This window comes from Salvelinus alpinus, chromosome 24 (assembly GCF_045679555.1).
Source record: "Salvelinus alpinus chromosome 24, SLU_Salpinus.1, whole genome shotgun sequence".
NCBI lineage: Eukaryota > Metazoa > Chordata > Actinopteri > Salmoniformes > Salmonidae > Salvelinus > Salvelinus alpinus.
Window position 1 is genome coordinate 18,125,056 of NC_092109.1, and position 21,515 is coordinate 18,146,570.

Here is a 21,515-nt window from a genome sequence, read left to right on the forward strand (position 1 = left end):
TAGAGAGACAAGCAGATGAAACATCACAATGATTAAAATAATATGCCTCTTATTGTGGGGGAGAGAGAGACACAGCTTCTAGTGAGGAGTCAGTCTCTCTCCGCTCGATATCACCTCTGTGTTAAAAATGAAAAGTATTGATCCCTTTTACCTCAAGCAGCTTGGCTGATTGAGCCTGAGAAAACCTGCATCAGCTGCCAACACTCACAACCAGGCACCAGAATGATAAACGGGCCAGGTCGACCACCATCTCACAGTTAATTTCAAGCAACACATTTCCAGTCCATATGATTTGGGTTGAGCCCTGTCTGCTCCTGTCCTATACCATGGACAGACTTATCTGGGGATCACCAAGGCTTCTCACGTCACACCTGGACATCCATGGTGGCTGAGATAGTGGCTTTGCCCAGACGTGACCCCTTGTTTCCCCCTGCATACCTCGTTGGTGAGATCTGGTTCTATGTTGACTGGAACTGGGTTCCTCCCACTGTAATCTCTATGGGAAGCAGACAGGGCTATGTGAATCAGCTCAAACAGAGCTTGTCATTGAGGAAGGTAATGCGGTGAGTCGGTGACAGGCAAGTCTCTGTTCTTTCCAGATCTCACTCCTGACTGTCATATGGCTGTGGCTGGGCTGTGTGCCTGTTCTCCAAGCTCACTGGCTGCCAATTACATTTGTGGACCTGTAATCAAATGACAGGGTCTGGTGACCAGCAGCAAGCCTTGCACACATTCCTGGTCCGGTGAATGAGTGAAAAAGTAATGTCTCTGTCAGTCTATGAATGTCAGTCTGTAAAGGAGTGTATGATGGAGACATTACCTGTTCCATACTGATGAAGTGTGTGGTTCACAGTGTCATACATAGGCCACAGTTCAGTGTCTGACCAGCAGAAGTAACTTATGGAGTTTGCATGGTGTGGAGATGGTATACCCATTAGGGCTCAATTCCAGTCCAATTCAGTCAACTTAGTAGATTAATTAAAGTTTAATTAATGAATTGAAAATACCCTCATTCATTGACATATACAAAACAGTGCACAAAACATTAAGAACACCTAATATTGAGTTGCAGCCCCCGCCCCTTTGCAATCAGAACAGCCTCAGTTTGTCAGGGCATGGACTCTACAAGGTGTTGAAAGCATTCCTCGGGGATGCTGGCCCATGTTGACTCCAATGCTTCTCACAGTTGTTTCAAGTTGGTTGGATGTCCTTTGGGTGGTAGACTATTCTTGATACACACGGGAAACTGTTGAGTGTGAAAAACCCAACAGCGTTGCAGTTCTTGACACAAGCCACTTAAATGTTTTGTCTTGCCCATTCACCCTCTGAATGGCACACATACACAATCCATGTCTCAATTGTCTCAAGGCTTAAAAATCCTTCTGTAACTTAAAATCAAATAAAATGTTATTTGTCACATGCGCCGAATACAACAGGGGTAGACCCGTGAAATGCTTATTTACAAGCCCTTAACCAACCACCCAGTTTTAAGAAAATGAGAGTTAAGAAAATATTTACTAAGTAAACTACAGTTAAAAAAGTAACAATGTTCCCTCCCCTTCATTTACACTGAATAAAAATATAAATGCAACATGTAAAGTGTTGGTCCCATGTTTCATGAACTGGATAAAAGATCACAGAAATTTTCCACATGCAGAAAAAGCTTATTTCTCTCAATTTTTTTGCACAAATTTGTCTACATCCCTGTTAGTGAACATTTCTGATTTGCCAAGATAATACATCCACCTGACAGGTGTGGCATATCAATAAGCTGATTAAACAGCATGATCATTACATAGGTGCACCTTGTGCTGGGGACAACAAAAGGACACTCAAGTTTTGTCACACAAGACAATATCAAAGATGTCTCAAGTTTTGAGGGAGCGTGGAATTGGCATGCTGACTGCAGGAATGTCCACCATAGCTGTTGCCAGATAATTAAATCTTCATATCTCTACCATAAGCCGCCTCCAATGTCGTTTTAGAGAATTTGGCACTATGTTCAACCAGCCTCACAACCGCAGACCATGTGTAACCACGTCAGCCCAGGACCTCCACATCCAACTTCTTCACCTGCAGGATCATCTGAGACCAGCCACCGGACAACTGATGAAACTGTGAGTTTGCACAACCAAAGAATTTCTGCACAAACTGTCAGAAACCATCTCAGGGAAGCTCATCTGCGTGCTCGTCGTCCTCACCAGTGTCTTAACCTGGTGAGATACACAGAGATACTGTGATGAGATCCTGAGGCCCATTGTCGTGCCATTCATCTGCCGTCATCACCTCATGTTTCAGCATGATAATGCACGGCCCATGTCGCAAGGATCTGTACATAATTCCTGGAAACTGAAAATGTCCCAGTTCTTCCATGGCTTGCATACTCACCAGACATGTCACCTATTGAGCATGTTTGGGATGATCTGGATCAACGTGTAAGACAGCGTGTTCCAGTTCCCGCCAATATCCAGCAACTTTGCACAGCTATTGAAGAGGAGTGGGACAACATTCCACAGGCCACAATCAACAGCCTGATCAACTCTATGTGAAGGAGATGTGTCACACTGCATAAGGCAGATGGTGGTCACACCAGATACAGTACTGTCTAGTTTTCTGATCCACGCATCTACCTTTTTTTTAAGGTATCTGTGATCAACAGATGCATATCTGTATTCCCAGTCATGTGAAATCCATAGATCAGGGCCTAATGAATTTATTTCAATTGACTGATTTCCTTATATGAGCTGTAACTCAGTTAAATCATTGAAATTGCTGCATATTGCGTTAATATTTTTGTTCAGTCTACATTGATTGAAGTGGATAAATAAGGGATTATAGCTTTCATCTGGATTCACCTGGTCAGGCTACGTCATGGAAAGAGCAGGTGTTCCTAATGTTTTTTACACTGTATATGTGTCATTTTGAGTTGACACAATGGAATTGAACTCAAACCCTGGTACCCGCACACTCTGACTGGTGGATAGTACATTACTGTCAACTGGATGTTACACTGCACACCATGTGGCTGATGTAGCTGTGCATGTGTGAGTGGTGTTGACATACAGCAGTCTGATTGTGCTGTACAAAGTAAAGAGGAGGAGGACAGATTAAGCCCATTTCAGGCTCTGTCGGAGGCTTCAGACACTAGGTCAGAGAGGTCACAGCTGAATCCACAGATTACTCTACTGCTCAGTGAGACGGAGGGATTTGATGGTGATGGGGATGGTGACCACCTCCCTGAAAGAGGAGGTGATTCATCATACAGGCTATAAATCAGGCAGGCTGACACACCCCCCCCTCCCACTCACACCTCATATCCGCCTATTTATTTTACCGCCCCAACTATCCATAATACTGCAACTGTCAGAAGGACCACGGCTGAAATACATGGACCAGCCAGACTAAGATGTGAGTCACTGCATGTGAGATCATGCGTGTGTGTGTGTGTACGTGCACGTAGGCATTGGTGACTCGGTGTGTCTGTGTGTTTGTGTGGGTGTGCACGCGTGTGGGAGGAATCTTCTCGCAATAATAAATACAAAAGGCTTGTTTGGACTGTCTGTGTGCTCAAAGTGCTAATTTAGATAAACTATAAGCGAACACACTTGAGCTAGTCAACGTTTATTGCCTAAGAAACGGAGGAAGTTAACAAACACTTATCTCGTGGCCAAAGGGGTTAGTTTGTGTTCAGACGGAGAATGGCTCTGCTAGTGACTGTCTGCTACCTTTGTCCTCATTGTCATCAGGGACTTCAAGTAAACGCACTGAAACCTTCCAACAACAAACTAATAAAGGCACAGTTTATATCATTTTTTTGTCTCCTAATCAACTCTATCAGAGCATTCACCTGAGGCTGTGGAGAGAATTCAAATATTTACTCCATCAATAAAATCCTCATTGGCACAGTAGGCTCTGCTGAATTTGAATCAGGTGAAATAAAATAATAAAATAGGAGTAGAACATTAAAAAGAGAGTGACTGTTAGTTCACAGATAGTTCACCCAAATTATCAAAAATGTATTGTGAAGTTCAACAATGTCACGTATAGATGTTTTGAATATGATGCGTGAAAAATGCTAATATCGGTCCCATGACTTGAATGGGATTTGTGCCACAAATGCTAAAACGTTAGCATGTGGCCTACACAATGGCGCCGACAGAGATGGTCGCCTTGCTTCAGGTCCTTAGGAAACTATGCAGGAATTTGTTTTTTTATGTATTATTTCTCACATTGTTAGCCCAGAAAATCTCAAGTGTTATTACATACAGCCGGGAAGAACTATTGGATATAAAAGCGACGTCAACTTACCAACATTTCGACCAGGAATACGACTTTCCCGAAGCGGATCCTTTGTTCGGACCTCCACCCTGGACATGGGATCTGATCCCAGAGCCGACCCAAAACTACGCGGTCGCCGCAGGAGAGGCAAACGGAGCGGCCTACTGGTCAGACTTAGAAGGTGAGCACACCGCTTCCAAGCATATTACTCGCCAATATCCAATCTCTAGACAACAAGGTGGATGAAATTAGGGAACGAGTTGCATTCCAGAGAGACATAAGAGATTGTAACATTCTCTGTTTCACAGAAACGTGGCTCACTCGGGATATATTGTCAGAGTCAGTACAGCCACCCGGTTTCTTCATTGCGCCGTCAGAAACAAACATCTCTCTGGTAAGAAGAAGGGCGGGGGTGTATGCCTTATAATTAACAACTCATGGTGTAATCATAACAACATACAGGAACTCACATCCTTTTGTTCACCTGACCTAGAATTCCTTACAATCAAATGCCGACCGCATTATCTACCAAGAGAATTCTCTTCGATTATAGTCACAGCCGTGTATATCCCCACCCCCCAAGCAGATACCTCGATGGCCCTAAAAGAACTTCACTGGACTCTATGTAAACTGGAAACCATATATCCTGAGGCTTCACGGCTTTATTATTGTAGCTTGGGATTTTAACAAAGCTAATCTGAGAACAAGACTTCCTAAATTCTATCAGCATATCGAACACGCGACACGAGCTGGTAGCATTCTGGACCATTGCTACTCTAACTTCCGCGATGCATACTAAGCTCTCCCCCGCCCTCCCTTCGGAAAATCTGACCATGACTCCATTTTGTTGCTCCCAGCCTATAGACAGAAACTAAAACAGGAAAAGCCCGTGCTCAGGTCTATCCAACGCTGGTCTGACCAATCGAATTCCACGTTTCAAGATTGCTTCAATCACGTGGACTGGGATATGTTCCGGGTAGCCTCAGACAACAACACTGACATATACACTGACTCGGTGAGCGAGTTGTTTATTAGCAAGTGCATCGGTGATGTTGTACCCACTGTGACTATTAAAACTTTCCCTAACCAGAAACCGGGGATTGGTGGCAGCATTTGCGCAAAACTGAAAGCGCGAACCACCGCTTTTAATCATGGCAAGGCGACTGAAAACATGACCGAATACAAACAGTGTAGCTATTCTCTCCGCAAGGCAATCAAACAAGCAAAGCGTCAGTATAGAGACAAAGTAGAGTCGCAATTCAACGGCTCAAACATGAGATATATGTGGCAGGGTCTACAGTCAATCACGGATTTAAAAAAGAAAACCAGCCCCGTCGCAGACATCGACGTCTTGCTCCCAGACAAATTAAGCAACTTCTTTGCTCGCTTTGAGGACAATACAGTGCCACTGACACGGCCCGCTACCAAAGCCTGTGGGTTCTCCTTCACCGTGGCCAACGTGAGTAAAACATTTAAACGTGTTAACCCTCGCAAGGCTGCCAGCCCAGACGGCATCCCTAGCCACGTCCTCAGAGCATGCGCAGACCAGATGGCCGGTGTGTTTACGGACATATTCAATCGCTCCCTATCCCAGTCTGCTGTGCCCACATGCTTCAAGATGGCCAACATTGTTCCTGTTCCCAAGAAATCTAAGGTAACTGAACTAAATGACTATCGCCCCATCAAACTCACTTCTGTCATCATGAAGTGCTATGAGAGACTAGTCAAGGATCATATCACCTCCACCCTACCTGATACCTACCCACTCCAATTTATTTACTGCCCCAATAGGTCCACAGACGACGCAATCGCCATCCCACTGCACACTGCCCTATCCCATTTGGACAAGAGGAATACCTATGTAAGAATGCTGTTCATTGACTACAGCTCAGCATTTAACACAATAGTACCCTCCAAACTCGTCATGAAGCTCGAGACCCTGGGTCTCGACCCGGCCCTGTGCAACTGGGTCCTGGACTTTCTGACGGGCCGCCCCAAGGTGGTGAGGGTAGGAAACCAACGACTGCGTCGCCTCCAACTCAATCATCAAGTTTGCAGACGAAACTACAGTGCCAGGCTTGATTACCAACAACGACGAGACGGCCTACAGGGAGGAGGTGAGGACCCTTGGAGTGTGGTGTCAGGAAAATAACCTCTCACTCAACGTCAACAAAACAAAGGAGATGATCGTGAACTTCAGGAAACAGCAGAGGGAGCATCCCCCCATCCACATCGACGGGACAGTAGTACAGAAGGTGAAAAGTTTTAAGTTACTCGGCGTACACATTACGGACAAACTGAAATGGTCCACCCACACAGACAGCGTGGTGAAGAAGGCGCAACAGCACCTCTTCAACCTCAGGAGGCTGAAGAAATTTGGCTTGTCACCTTAAACACTCACAAACTTTTACAGATGCACAATCGAGAGCATCCTGTCCGGCTGCATCACCGCCTGGTACGGCAAATGCTCCGCCCACAACCGTAAGGCTCTCCAGAGGGTAGTGAGGTCTGCACAACGCATCACCGGGGGGAAACTACCTGCCCTCCAGGACACCTACAGCACCCGATGTCACAGGAAGGCCAAAAAGATCATCAAGGACAACAACCACCCGAGCCACTGCCTGTTCACCCCGCTATCATCCAGAAGGCGAGGTCAGTACAGGTGCATCAAAGCTGGGACTGAGAGACTGAAAAACAGGTTCTATCTCAAGGCCATCAGACTGTTAAACAGGCATCACTAACATAGAGTGGCTGCTGCCAACATACAGACTCAAATCTCTGGCCACTTTAATAAATGTAATAAATGAAGGTATCACTAGTCACTTTAAATAACGCCACTTTAATAATGTCTACATATCCTACGTTACTCATCTCATATGTATATACTGTATTCTATACCATCTACTGCATCTTGCCTATGCCGCACGGCCATCGCTCATCCATATATTTATATGTACATATTCTTATTCATCCCTTTACCTTTGACTGTACAAGGTAGTCGTTGTAAATTTGTTCGATTACTTGTTAGATATTACTGCACTGTCGGAACTAGAAGCACAAGCATTTCGCCACACTCGCATTAACATCTGCTAACCATGTGTATGTGACCAATACAATTTGATTTCATTTCATTTCATTTCATGTGGAAACCGTGCCAGGGAATCTAAACCAAAGCATGGATTGCTGTCATACCTTTTCCATAGACTGCTTACAGGGTAGGAAACCAATTTGTCATTTGTAATTTGGGTGAACAATCCCTTTAACTCTGTAGACCTCCTCAACAAATCGCTTAACTGTTGTAGCTTATGTCAAATCAAATCAAATTAATTTATATAGCCCTTCTTACATCAGCTGATATCTCAAAGTGCTGTACAGAAACCCAGCCTAAAACCCCATACAGCAAGCAATGCAGGTATAAAAGCACGGTGGCTAGGAAAAACTCCCTAGAAAGGCCAAAACCTAGGAAGAAACCTAGAGAGGAACCAGGCTATGAGGGGTGGCCAGTCCTCTTCTGGCTGTGCCGGGTGGAGATTATAACAGAACATGGCCAAGATGTTCAAATGTTCATAAATAATCAGCATGGTCAAATAATAATAATCACAGTGGTTGTCGAGGGTGCAACAAGTCAGCACCTCAGGAGTAAGTGTCATTTGGCTTTTCATAGCTGATCATTGAGAGTATCTCTACCGCTCCTGATGTCTCTAGAGAGTTGAAAACAGCAGGTCTGGGACAGATAGCACGTCCGGTGAACAGGTCAGGGTTCCATAGCCGCAGGCAGAACAGTTGAAACTGGAGCAGCAGCACGGCCAGGTAGACTGGGGACAGCAAGGAGTCATCATGACAGGTAGTCCTGAGGCATGGTCCTAGGGCTCAGGTCCTCCGAGAGAGAGAGAGAGAGAGAGAGAGAGAAAGAAAGAAAGAGAGAATTAGAGAGAGCATACTTAAATTCACACAGGACAGCGGATAAGACAGGAGAAATACTCCAGATATAACAGACTGACCCTATCCCCCCGACAAACTACTGCAGCATAAATACTGGAGGCTGAGACAGGAGGGGTCAGGAGACACTGTGGCCCCATCCGATGATACCCCCGGACAGGGCCAAACAGGCAGGATATAACCCCACCCATTTTGCCAAAGCACAGCCCCCACACCACTAGAGGAATATCTTCAACCACCAACTTACCATCCTGAGACAAGGCCGAGTATAGCCCACAAAGATCTCTGCCACGACACAACCCAAGGGGGGGCGCCAACCCAGACAGGAAGACCACGTCAGTGACTCAACCCACTCAAGTGACGCACCTCTCCTAGGGACGGCATGGAAGAGCACCAGTAAGCAAGTGACTCAGCACCTGTAATAGGGTTAGAGGCAGAGAATCCCAGTGGAGAGAGGGGAACCGGCCAGGCAGAGACAGCAAGGGCGGTTCGTTGCTCCAGAGCCTTTCCGTATGTGTCCAGTGACTGTGACTTCCCATGACTGTGAGAATGTGCCACACTACTTTTTAGTAGCTCTTTGTAACTTTTCCCATGGGAACGCATGGTATGCGCATGGAGTGATTACATGGCTCTTCCACTCTTTTTCAGCTGGAGCTCCTCAATAATACAGTATACTGTACACATGCAGGATTCTTTCCATTTGTATTCAGCCTCTGCTACCGAGCCAGGACATATGTGCTCTGAGCTCATGAGAACGATCATCATTGTCTTCATTCTGGTAGTAGTCCCCATAGACTCACAGTGCAAGCAGCACCTCCTGGTGGAGAGAACAGCTCACTGCAGGGCAGGACAGAGTTCACAGGATCGTAAGCAGGATTGGGTAGGTTATTTTCTAAATGTAATCTGTTACAGTTACTAGTTACCTGTCCAAAATTGTAATCAGTAACGTAACTTCTCAGTAACGTAATCTGATTACATGCAGTTACTTTTAGATTACTTTCCCCTTAAGAGGCATTAGAAGAAGACAAAAATGTATGTTACCAATTGAACAACATCTACTGCATGATAAACCGATGTTAAAGTTCACATAGCTGGCCATATATGGATGTAAAATGTTACTTTATGGGTTGGTTATATAGGCTTCTTCTAACCCATCACTTTCTACTACATATAGTAATATTAATAAATTATATCTTTACATTAAAAACCAAAGTCTATCAGAATTCCAGCCATTCCAATAAATGTTATACCTCTTGATCTTCAAGAATAGGACTTGGAAATATGGAAGTATTTATTAGTCATATTGTTTTACCTGAGCATAACCCCCAAAACGAAGTACTTATTAGCCAGCTGAGGGATGGGCCTGGAGAAGTGTAACCACTCTCAGATTAATAGGCAGAGCTATGGATGCAAGGACTGACCATCCATGATATCAAAATGATTGTTTTAACCATGTTATGAGGCTATACAGTGTTTGTTTACATTTCCAATGTAAAAGACATCAAAACTATGAAATAGCACATGTGGAATATTTTAGTAACCAAGCAAGTGTTTAACAAATACGAATATATTTATTCAAAGTAGCCACCCTTTGCCTCTTGGCATTCTCTCAAACAGCTTCAAAAGGAATGCTTTTCCAACAGTCTTGAAGGAGTTCCCACATGTGCTGAGCACTCGTTGGCTGCTTTTCCTTCACTCTGCAGTCCAACTCATCCCAAACAATCTCAATTGGGTTGAGGTTGGGGGATTGCTGAGGCCAGGTCATCTGATGCAGCACTCCATCACTCTCCGTATTGGTCAAAAAGCCCTTACACAGTCTTGAGGTGTGTTGGGTCATTGTCCTGTTGAAAAACAAATGAATGCTGTGGTAGCCATGCTGGTTAAGTGCGCCTTCAATTCTAAATAAATCACTGACAGTGTCACCAGCAAGCACACCCACACCATCACACCTCCTCCATGGTGGGAACCACACATGCGGAGATCATCCGTTCACCTACTCTGTGTCTCAAATTTGGACTCATCAGATCAAAGTACAGATTTCCACCGGTCTGATGTCCACTGCTCATGTTTCTTGGCCCAAGCAAGTCTCTTCTTATTATTGGTGTCCTTTAGTAGTGGTTTCTTTGCAGCAATTTTACCATGAAGGCCACACAGTCTCCTCTGAACAGTTGATGTTGAGATGTGTCTTACTTTATTTGAGCTGCAATTTCTGAGGCTGGTAACTCTGGGCCTTCCTTTCCTGTGGTGGTCCTCATTAGAGACCTTCATGTCTTAAAGTAATAATTGACTGTCATTTCTATTTGCTTATTTGAGCTGTTCTTGCCATACTTCATGAAGCTGGTTGAGAGAATGCCAAGAGTGTGCAAAGCTGTCATCAAGGCAAAGGGTAGCTACTTTGAAGAATCTCAAATATAAAATATATTTGGATTTGTTTAACTCTTTTTTGGTTACTACATGATTGCATATGTGTTTTTCATAGTTTTGATGTCTTCACTATTATTCTACAATGTAGAAAATAGTAAAAATAAAGAAAAACCCTGGAATGAGTAGGTGTGTTCAAACTTTTGACTGTACTGTATATATATATATATAAATCAAAAAATTGGATAATCTTTGGATGCCGACAGCAGTCGCACCATTGGAAGACATAGCTTGGACTGTAGCCTACACAAGCCTATTCCTGCTCTTTTTCCACGATCCATCAAAAACATTTTGTGTGTCTTCACAGTGGTCTCTGACTTGTGGTCAGACTCGCTCAAGTGGAACAAACTTAAACTTGTGCCTTTTTTCAATGCTGATTTGAATGTCATTGAGAAAGCAGAGAAGGGTCAACAACAAAAAAATCTCACAAACATCCTTTCTGAATTTTAAAGTAATCCTCAAAGTAATATATCTAGTTTTTGAAAAGTATCTGTAATCTGATTACAATATTTTAGCTGGTAAAGTAACGAATTACAGTTACAGTTTTTTGTAATCCCTTACATGTCCCGGATTACATGTAATCCTTTACTCCCCAACCCTGTGTATAAGTATCCACACTCATGCAAAACGCAAGACAAGAATCACACATAACCAAACCATTGGAAAAATAAAAAACCATAAACCCCAGTGGCAGAAACACACAGAAATCTAATACATAGACCGATCATTCATCTAGGAATTTTATTAACTCATAAAAGTTGATCCTCATAACTTTTCACCTGTTTGTATGAAAAGTCCACATTCCACAGCCAGGTCTCTCTCTGTCAATGCAGAGAGGGGTCCTCATTAGCGGTGACCCTCTTGCTAATAGCTCTTAATTTCACATGAGTGCAGCGACCTTTAGCACCACCAAGTCAGGGGTCGCGACCTGCCTCTCGTTAGCTCTCTAAAGGGACATTGGCTACGTTTTATATACCAGTGATTAAAACAAAGCCTCGGCTGTTGCCATTTCAAAAGGCTCTTTCTGGCAATCAGGTGCTCTCTGTGAGTTTACCCAACCCTAACACTCAGCTCTGTTTAGGCCCACAGAGCCTTCAGAGGGAGATGTGACCTCAAAGCCTAACCCCAGCGCATGGAGAGACAGACGCATCGCTGACCCTAACCGTACCCCGTAACACTTACTGTCAGAGTGGGATACAACCCCTAACGCGAACACTTTCTCACACAGATGGATATGCCTTCAAACCTAATGAACATTTAAATGTCAAAGACCCACACAGCCCTTATACAGACGCCCACTCACAATAATTGCATTGTCTCAAAAGCTAATGCTTTCATATATGGATAACGGTATTTTTCTTATTCTTATCCTTAGCTGGAGGGAGAGTGATATGAAAAGAAAACATAATACAGTCAAAGAGCATTTGAAGTATTATTTGGTGGTTTGATACTAGTCAAGAGTGCATATCTACAGGGTTCATGACTGGTTGGAATGGGTTAACATTTTTACAGGTATGATGTCATAACAAGACATGATCTTGGGCGTAACAGCATAACTTGGTGCATTATGGAAAGAACTGGACTTCAAATAGAGCCCAGATAGCTCAAATAACTCAAGAGACAAAATAGTTCTAAGAATGTAAATCTAGAGATTTGGTTGCAGAAAACAAGCAGGCGGAGGAGAATCAGGGCTTTTGTGATTTTGTGTGAATATTCCTGCCCTCTTTTGCTCAAAAAGGTTTGTTTGATTTGTTACAGTATCCCTACACACACACACACACACACAGAGGTAGAGAGATATATACAGAGAGAGATACAGAGAGAGAGATACAGAGAGAGATATATACAGAGAGAGAGAGATATACAGAGAGAGAGAGATATATACAGAGAGAGATGTATACAGATAGAGAGAGATACAGAGAGATATATACAGAGAGAGAAAGATTCAGAGAGATACACAGATATAGAGAGAGAGAGAGAGACAGATACAGATACAGAGAGAGAGAGATACAGATACAGAGATAGAGAGAGAAATAGAGAGATACAGATACACAGAGAGAGAGAGATACAGATACACAGATAGAGAGAGATACACAGACACAGAGCGATACAGAGAGATACAGATACAGAGAGATAGAGAGAGAGAGAGATACAGATACACAGACACAGAGAGATACAGATACACAGATACAGAGAGAGAGAGAGATACACAGATACAGAGATAGAGAGAGATACACAGATACAGAGAGATAGAGACAGATACAGAGAGATAGAGAGATACAGAGAGAGAGAGATACAGATACAGAGAGAGATATATGCTACTATATGAACAGAGAGAGTTGTCACAACCTGGCCATCTATAGCCATCATCCATATCCACATGTTACTGACATTGATATGAGCAAAAACTGCATCATCAGTGTAGACATATATGATGGAGAGAGTTGAGGTTGGCAGTACACGTGAATCTTAGTTGATGGTGCTTAGGAAGAACCAATATTTTTCTAGGGCTGATAGAGGACATGCTTTTGCATACACAGCGGTGATATTAGTGAACGCTTGCCTGCGCCTCCGCACAGCAGGTTTATAAAACACTAATGATGTATGCAAATGCAAGCCACAAAATGATTAAACATTGTGACAAAAACTGTTTGTTCTATTTAATCTGTACACATCAGATAGGGGGATTTTTATTTGGTCCAAGTGATATGTTATGCCCCAAACTGTGTAGAAAGAGATAATACAAGCAGGCTTTGTATTTAGAGTTGTGTGACCTAATTGTAGCCTAATTATTGAATTTCAGACTAACATCATTGATATTCAATTTAAAGTTGTCACGTCTACACCTGCTCCCCCGCTCCGCCGTTCAACATCGCCGGTTTACTAACCACCGGTCCTGGCAACCGATCATTAAGCACACCTGGACTTCATCACTACCCTGATTACTTCCCTATATCTAGCACTATGTAGCTTTTCTCACCAGGCAGTATTGGTTCTGTTTTCACGTCAGGTGCGGCTCTTTTGTATCGCGCCATGGTTGTTTATATTAAACTCACCAACTGCACTTGCTTCCTGTCTCCCTTTGTCTCCATTACAAAAGTAAGATGGAATTATCACTCTGCCCTGACCAGTCAATGTTTTGTTATTCCATTATCCTTCTGATGATTACTGGTCTTTGTGGATCTGGCACACGCAGTGAAAATGCGTTCTCTGTAGTGACGAGTCACACTTCACCATCTGGCAGTCCGCTGGACAAATCTGGATTTGGCAGATGCCAGGAGAACGCTACCTGCCCCAATGCATAGTGCCAACTGTAAAGTTTGGTGGATGAGGAATAATGGTCTTGGGCTGTTTTTCATGGTTCGGGCTAGGCACCTTTGTTCCAGTAAAAGGAAATCTTGACGCTACAGCATACAATGACATTCAAGATTATTCTGTGCTTCCAACTTTGTGGCAACAGTTTGGGGAAGGCCATTTCCTGTTTCAGCATGACAATTATTATTAATTTTTTTCACCTTTATTTAACCAGGTAGGCAAGTTGAGAACAAGTTCTCATTTACAACTGGCCAAGATAAAACAAAGAAGTTCGACACATATAACAACACAGAGTTACACATGGAGCAAAACAAACATACAGTCAATAATACAGTAGAAAAATAAGTCTATATACAATGTGAGCAAATGAGGTGAGATAAGGGAGGTAAAGGCAATAAATAGGCTATGGTGGCGAAGTAAATACAATATAGCAATTAAAACACTGGAATGGTAGATTTGACAGTAGATGAGTGTGCAAAGTAGAAATACTGGGGTGCAAAGGAGCAAAATAAATAAATAAATACAGTAGGGAAAGAGGTAGTTGTTTGGACTATTTATAGATGGGCTATGTACAGGTGCAGTGATCTGTGAGCTGCTCTGACAGCTGGTGCTTAAAGCTAGTGAGGGAGATAAGTGTTTCCAGTTTCAGAGATTTTTGTAGTTCGTTCCAGTCAATGGCAGCAGAGAACTGGAAGGAGAGGCGGCCAAAGGAGGAATTGGCTTTGGGGGTGACAAGTAAGATATACCTGCTGGAACACGTGCTACGGGTGTGTGCTGCTATGGTGACCAGCGAGCAGAGATAAGGCGGGACTTTACCTAGCAGGGTCTTGTAGATGACCTGGAGCCAGTGGGTTTGGCGAGGAGTATGAAGCGAGGGCCAGCCAACGAGTGTACAGGTCGCAGTGGTGGGTAGTGTATGGGGCTTTGGTGACAAAACGGATGGCACTGTGATAGACTGCATCCAATTTGTTGAGTAGGGTGTTGGAGGCTATTTTGTAAATGACATCGCCGAAGTCGAGGATCGGTAAGATGGTCAGTTTTACAAGGGTATGTTTGGCAGCATGGGTGAAGGATGCTTTGTTGCGAAATAGGAAGCCAATTCTAGATTTAACTTTGGATTGGAGATGTTATATGTGAGTCTGGAAGGAGAGTTTACAGTCTAACCAGACACCTAGGTATTTGTAGTTGTCCACATATATAAGTCAGAACTGTCCAGAGTAGAGATGCTGGACGAGCGGGCAGGTGCAGGCAGCGATCGGTTGAAGAGCATGCATTTAGTTTTACTTGTATTTAAGAGCAGTTGGAGGCCACGGAAGGAGAGTTGTATGGCATTGAAGCTCGTCTGGAGGGTTGTTAACACAGTGTCCAAAGAAGGGCCAGAAGTATACAGAATGGTGTCGTCTGACAATGCCCCCGTGCACAAAGCGAGGTCCATACAGAAGTGGTTTGTCTAGGTCGGTGTGGAAGAACTTGACTGGCCTTCACAGAGCCCTGACCTCAACCCCATCAAACACCTTTGAGATTAATTGGAATGCTGACTGCAAGCCAGGCTTAATCACCCAACATCAGTGCCCAACCTCACTAATGCTCTTGTGACTGAATGGAAGCAAGTCCCCGCAGCAATGTTCCAACATCTAGTGGAAAGCCTTCCCAGAAGAGTGGAGGCTGGTATAGCAGCAAAGAGGGGACCAACTCCATATTAATGCCCATGATTTTGGAATGAGATGTTCGACGAGCATACTTTTGGTCATGTAGTGTATGTTGCCTAAATGTTTTTTGTGCAAGACTTCTTAACAGGTGAATGATAATGGCAAAGAGAAGTAATCAACATTTTAAAATGAATAGATTTGGTGGATAGTTTTTCATTATTTTGACCTCCCCACATAACTGGAAGAGGAAGTGTAAACTCTAACATGCCTTTCTAGCTAATAAGCTAACTCCAAATACATGTTTCACTAATAACTGTTAGAGTCTAAGCTGTTGGGGGGGGTTGTTCTTTATCGCCCATAGATGCGCATTGAATAAAATAAGGAATAAGGTTTTTAAGTGTCTGTCCAAAGAGATAAAAAAAATCACAGATGACCTGGCCTCCACAATCACCCGATCTCAACCCAATTGAGGTGGTTTGGGATGAGTTGGACCTCATAGTGAAGTAAAAGCAGCCAACAAGTGCTCAGCATATGTGGGAACTCCTTCAAGACTGTTGGGAAAGCATTCCAGGTAACTACCTCATGAAGCTGGTTGAGAGAATGCCAAGAGTGTGCAAAGCTGTCATCAAGACAAAGGGTGGCTACTTTGAAGAATCTCAAATATTTGAATTTGTTTTACACTTTTTTGGTTACATGATTCCATATGTGTTATTTCATAGTTTTGATGTCGTCACTATTATTTTACAATGTAGAAAATAGAAATAAAGAAACCCTTGAATGAGTAGGTGTCCAAACTTTTGACTGGTACTGTGTATATATAGTTCTACACATATAACCTCTTTTTCGGCTAGCCACAAAACTACCTCCATACTTTTAATCCAGTTACCTACAAACGAGTCCCCTGACACTTGTAGGGGTCATAGAGCAAAACAGCATTGTGTCCGTGTCGTGAGAATCTCCCCTAACCACAGTAGGGTCATGTTAGTTTGCATGCCAAACTGGTACTTGCGGTTCCTTTTTCAAAGCCTATGTCAGAAACTGCAGTGACTGTAATTAGCTTGACATCTTTAGAAAGATACGCTCATATTGTATACAGAAACACATTTGTTTCTGTTGTTGCTAGTGTTATTCATAAAAACGTTATATTCAGTGCATTCAGACCCCTCGACTTTTTCCACTTTGTTACATTACAGCCTTAATCTAAAATGAATTAAAGGACCACAGTACACTCGAAAACCAACAAACACTAAGTCTCGCAACCACACACAGTAAACAATTCAAGTTTCTGCAAAGGAAACCAGACAACACACCTCTTTTAACAGGTAGATCATAATGAGTAGTAGGACACACCTGAGTGTCATTAATGTCTCTAGGGCGGTCTCTGCTGCCCTCTGGTGACAGGTGGAACCAGTTAGGGGGTTGAATACTTATCTAATCAAGATATATTAGTATTTATTTATTTATTCATTTTTCTTGATTATTTTGTACAAATGTTAAAAATGTTCTTCCACCTTGACATTGCAGAGTATTTTGTCTAGATTGTTGACAATTAATGACAATTAAATCCATTTTAATCCCACTTTGTAACAGAACAAAATGTTGAAAAAGTCAAGTGGTGTGAATATTCTCTGAAGGCACTGGATATTTTTGCGGGCCCCCTGCAGTACCCTAGGGGTCCACTGACCACAGGTTGAATACCCCTGCACTATGTGATTGGTACTGATATGCCTTATTCATACAGCTCTACTCTACCATAACACATAGATGAGACTTGTTCATATTACGAAAATATATATCCCTAGAAATACCAGACAAAAATCAAAGGCAGAAATCCCTTGATGCTAAGGGGGGAAATCTGTGCAGAAAAGCAAACAAAAACAAAGTATTGGATTTTTTAAGGAACAAAATCTTTGGGACTGTTGGCACATAACAAACCATTAGGCGCCCGCCTGGATTTAAGAACAGGAAGCCATTTTAGGAACACATCAGTGCATCATAGCAGAAAATAATCCAGCGTGAAATGGAGGGGAGTCCACCATCCTTATAAAAGCTTGGTGTACACACTTATACACACATGCCTACACAGTGCACACACACAGCCTCTTACTGTAGGCCTTACAGTAAGTCTCATCCGTTGCTCTGAGAGCCAAATCCAAAAATCTCCTCTGTGCTGGGGCGGTCAGCAGTCTAATGAGGCCCTGTAGAAGCAGCCAGCCCTACTGTAAGCAGTAGTTAGAAAGTAGTAGCTTTGGATGTGTGCTTGTGTTTGCAGGCCAGCACTGCTCTTCTCAGGCCTTGGATCTCACACTCTCAGCCCTAAGCAGGATTCAAGGCTTTAGGTGAGTTTACTTTAGCCTGCTGTGTAATGCTGAGAAGACTGAGGAGACATTCCATTGGAAGCATAGAGCAGCGTGGTGCTGTATATGTGGTTGGGTTCTATATAATGTAAAACCATGCAGGAACATGACAGGGCCTTCATAGATATCTAGCATGAGTCTTCAGTGAAACATATTTTCCAACTTCATGTACAGTAAATCCCAGCAACAGTCTGCTCACTGCTTTCCATGTGGACCTGAAGGTCATTTACATTGTACTGCAGCATAACAAGCTCTCAACTAGTGGTTTACTTGCGTGTGGGCATGAATGTGTGTGCCTCGTGCATGCATATAAGCGTGCATGTGCATGAAACAGTGGCAATGAACTGGGCACTGTGCTGTATGCTGTGCTGGTCCATTTACAGAAAGTGTGTGTGTGTAAGTGTGCTCATTTTTTAAAGTAACGAGCATAAACCATCATTATAATGGAACATAATAGTCTCTCCAGCACCGCTTACTTATGTGTGTGTGACTCCTCAGTGTTAATGACCAGAGCTTCTCCCCTCCCTGCCTGCCCCTGACAAAATGGCACCACTGTGTGAGAATAACAATGATCATTACTCATATGTACACCGCATGCATACACTACACATGAACCGGTAGGGGATTGGAATCATATGTTTTCAAGGTCTCATGTCCAGTCCAGTACTCTACTACACATGAATAACACCCTCAGGCTAGCATACGTTTTGGCCTGTGATTCAAAATGGCATGCTCTCAAAAATGTACATTTTGTGTTAATCCAGAAGTCTTCTTTCGCTATCATTTGTAAAATTCAATGTGTAATTGACAAACATGAAGTCTAATTCCTTATCCGTCATTAACTTGACCTACAATGTTATGACTATTCAACCAGATCTTTCTCTTCTCTCTAATCTACTGTCTTTGTTATGCAGTCCCGCCCATGTAGTGCTGTGCTTGTTACGCTCTGTGTGAGTCCTCTAGTCCACTGTAGTCCTCTCAACGGTTTAGTCTTTGTTCAACATTGACTTCTAGCCCTCTTCTGTCACGCCCTGATCTGTTTCACCTGTCCTTGTGATTGTCTCCACCCCCTCCAGGTGTCGCTTATTTTCCCCAGTGTATTTATCCCTGTGTTTCCTGTCTCTCTGTGCCAGTTCGTCTTGTATGTTTCCAAGTTAACCAGCGGTTTTCCTGTTCTCCTGCTTTTTGCATTCTTCATTTTCTAGTCCTCCTGGTTTTGACCCTTGCCTGTGTCTGGACTCGGGACCCACATGCCTGACCATTCTGCCTGCCTTGACCACGAGCCTGTCTGCCACTCTGTACCTCCTGGACTCTGATCCGGTTTTTACCTTTTTGCCTGTCCACGACCATTCTCTTGCGTACCCCTTTGGATTAATAAACATTGTAAGACTCCAACCATCTGCCTCCTGTGTCTGCATTTGGGTCTCACCTTGTGCCTTGATATCTTCTCTCTGGTGCCCTACTTCGACTATTTGTTTGTCTCTTCACCTGGCCTGGCTCTCTCTAGGCCTCTCGCAGCCCAGTCACTCTTCATGTCTAACTCCGCTCTCGCGCGCTCTCACACAGCACAGGAAACTAGTCAGCCTGTTATTCCTGGCAACCAATTCTGCGACAGTGTTTTAATATTTATTCACCAAACCCCTTGTACCACATAAATCAGCAGCGCGGCAGGGCAATACCAGCTCAATCACACCATTACACAGACCACAAAATGAATGTCCTTGGACAAGCAGGGAAGGTAAATATTTGAACGGATTGGCAAAGTGGAGGGAGTGGCTGCCAAGATACAATTCTAGTTGGTAAATTGAAGTAAAGGGAAGGGGGGGAACATTTTGTGCTAGAGTGATTGAGAGATTCTCCATGCATCTTGATACAGACTCAAACCACATGTGGACTCAGGACATTCAGGTAACACCAAGATCCACGGGGGCAAGATAACGGAGTAGCTCTGGGTGAATCAAGACTTTAATTCCACACCGCACGTAATGGACTGGCTGATTCACTTAGTTTATCCATCATCCTCAATGTGGAGACTTTCTGAGAGGCAGAGCCAGCCAGGGTAGGAATAGGATCTCAGTCGGCCAAGAATTTCACTCACACCTGTCCTCTGAGTATCAGACTCATAATGAAATGGTACAGTGTCTGTAGGTTAAACACATAAAGCCATTAGCATGTCATATGTCAGTTAACAAGTCCCTGGATCCTATCCTCAGTGTCAGCCGGTGCCGGGATCAGGAGCCTTGAATGTATAAAATGGAGCCTCAACATGGACCCTGTCACCAGGTAATATGTCCTTCACTGCCTTTAAATCCTATCCTTAACTGAAGGGTAAAGGCTCTAAGCATTAGCCCTCAACAGACCAAAGCTGAAGAAACGTTTTGTTTTTCAGGAACCTCCACTTCTCTCTAGGTTGGTGAGGGGCCAGTGTATCAGAGAATCTCCAGAAGTGTGTAATATTGTGTTACATAGAGTAAGTAATTGATAAAGAAGGCAGACAGTATATTTTTTGTCGTATATACATCATATATGGAAGGGGCAAAGGTGTACGGAAACACGGTGCACATTTCCCCCATAAAAGGTTAGCCAGAGTAACACTGGGGCTGCTGAACCAATCAGAGGGACAGGGAGTGCTCCTAGGTGTCCTTAAGCCTGTGTCAGAGGGAGTATCAGGTATCCTGCACACGGTCAGCCAGACCCTTTTATATAAATCCCAGATGTTTATGGAGAGATGTATATGGCTTTTAGCTTCAACTAAGGTTCTAGAGCTGACGCTGGACCAGACTCGGCCATATCCAGTCCTCCATGACTGTTTGGCGCATGTGGGGCAGGGAGCTTATTGGGAGCCGAGAAATGTAGCAGCCCTGGGGAGAAATAATATAGAAAGCACCCATGATCTAACTCTCAAATAGGTACATGCAGTATCAAAAGTGCAGTGTTCGTAGGTGTATGTATGTATGCGTGCCTGCCTGCCTGCCTGCATGTGTGAGGAAGAGAGAGAAAGAGACAGACAGTACATGTGAGCCCATATCTGACAGTTGGTGTTGGAGAGGTTTCCCCCGGAGATGTGAATCTCCCTAAATCTGGACCTAACAGGTTTAGCCATGTGATATAAACACTTCATGTCCATTACAGCACGCCAAGCGTGGAGATGTACCGAGACGAGAAACCTCTCCACCTTTTTCTTCACATCACATCTCTCTGCCCTTCTCTCTTACTTTCTTTGTCTTTCTCAGCCTAGCTTTCCATTTTGCTCTCTCTCTCTCTGTCTTTCTATTTCTATTTCTCTCTCTCTTTCTCCTTATCTCTCTCCTTCTCTCTCTCGCCTTGTGCTTGGAGAGGAGCCTTCAGATATATAATCAGCCTCATTTCACCATGCAGAGAGAAGCTTGCTTTCTCACCAAAAATGAGTCTGCCTTTCACAGAAAAGTGCTCTCTCCCCTGAATACAAGGTATATTAATAGAAGCACCAAGCATGCATTCACCATGCTGTGGCATAAATTGAGATGTTTGGTTGGGAGAGGTGCGGAGCTCACGCTCTCAAAGGTGTGAGTGGCAC

General features: G+C 43.6%; 1 long non-coding RNA gene across 1 annotated transcript in view; it reads left to right on the forward strand.

Annotated features, from left to right (window-relative positions):
- Positions 1-19,333, forward strand: part of LOC139551943 (uncharacterized) — a 37,752-nt gene extending 18,419 nt beyond the window's left edge. The window contains exon 3 of the long non-coding RNA XR_011670343.1: positions 19,165-19,333. This is a non-coding gene — a long non-coding RNA (uncharacterized lncRNA). The remainder of the gene's footprint in view (positions 1-19,164) is intronic.
- The last annotated feature ends 2,182 nt before the right edge of the window (positions 19,334-21,515 follow it).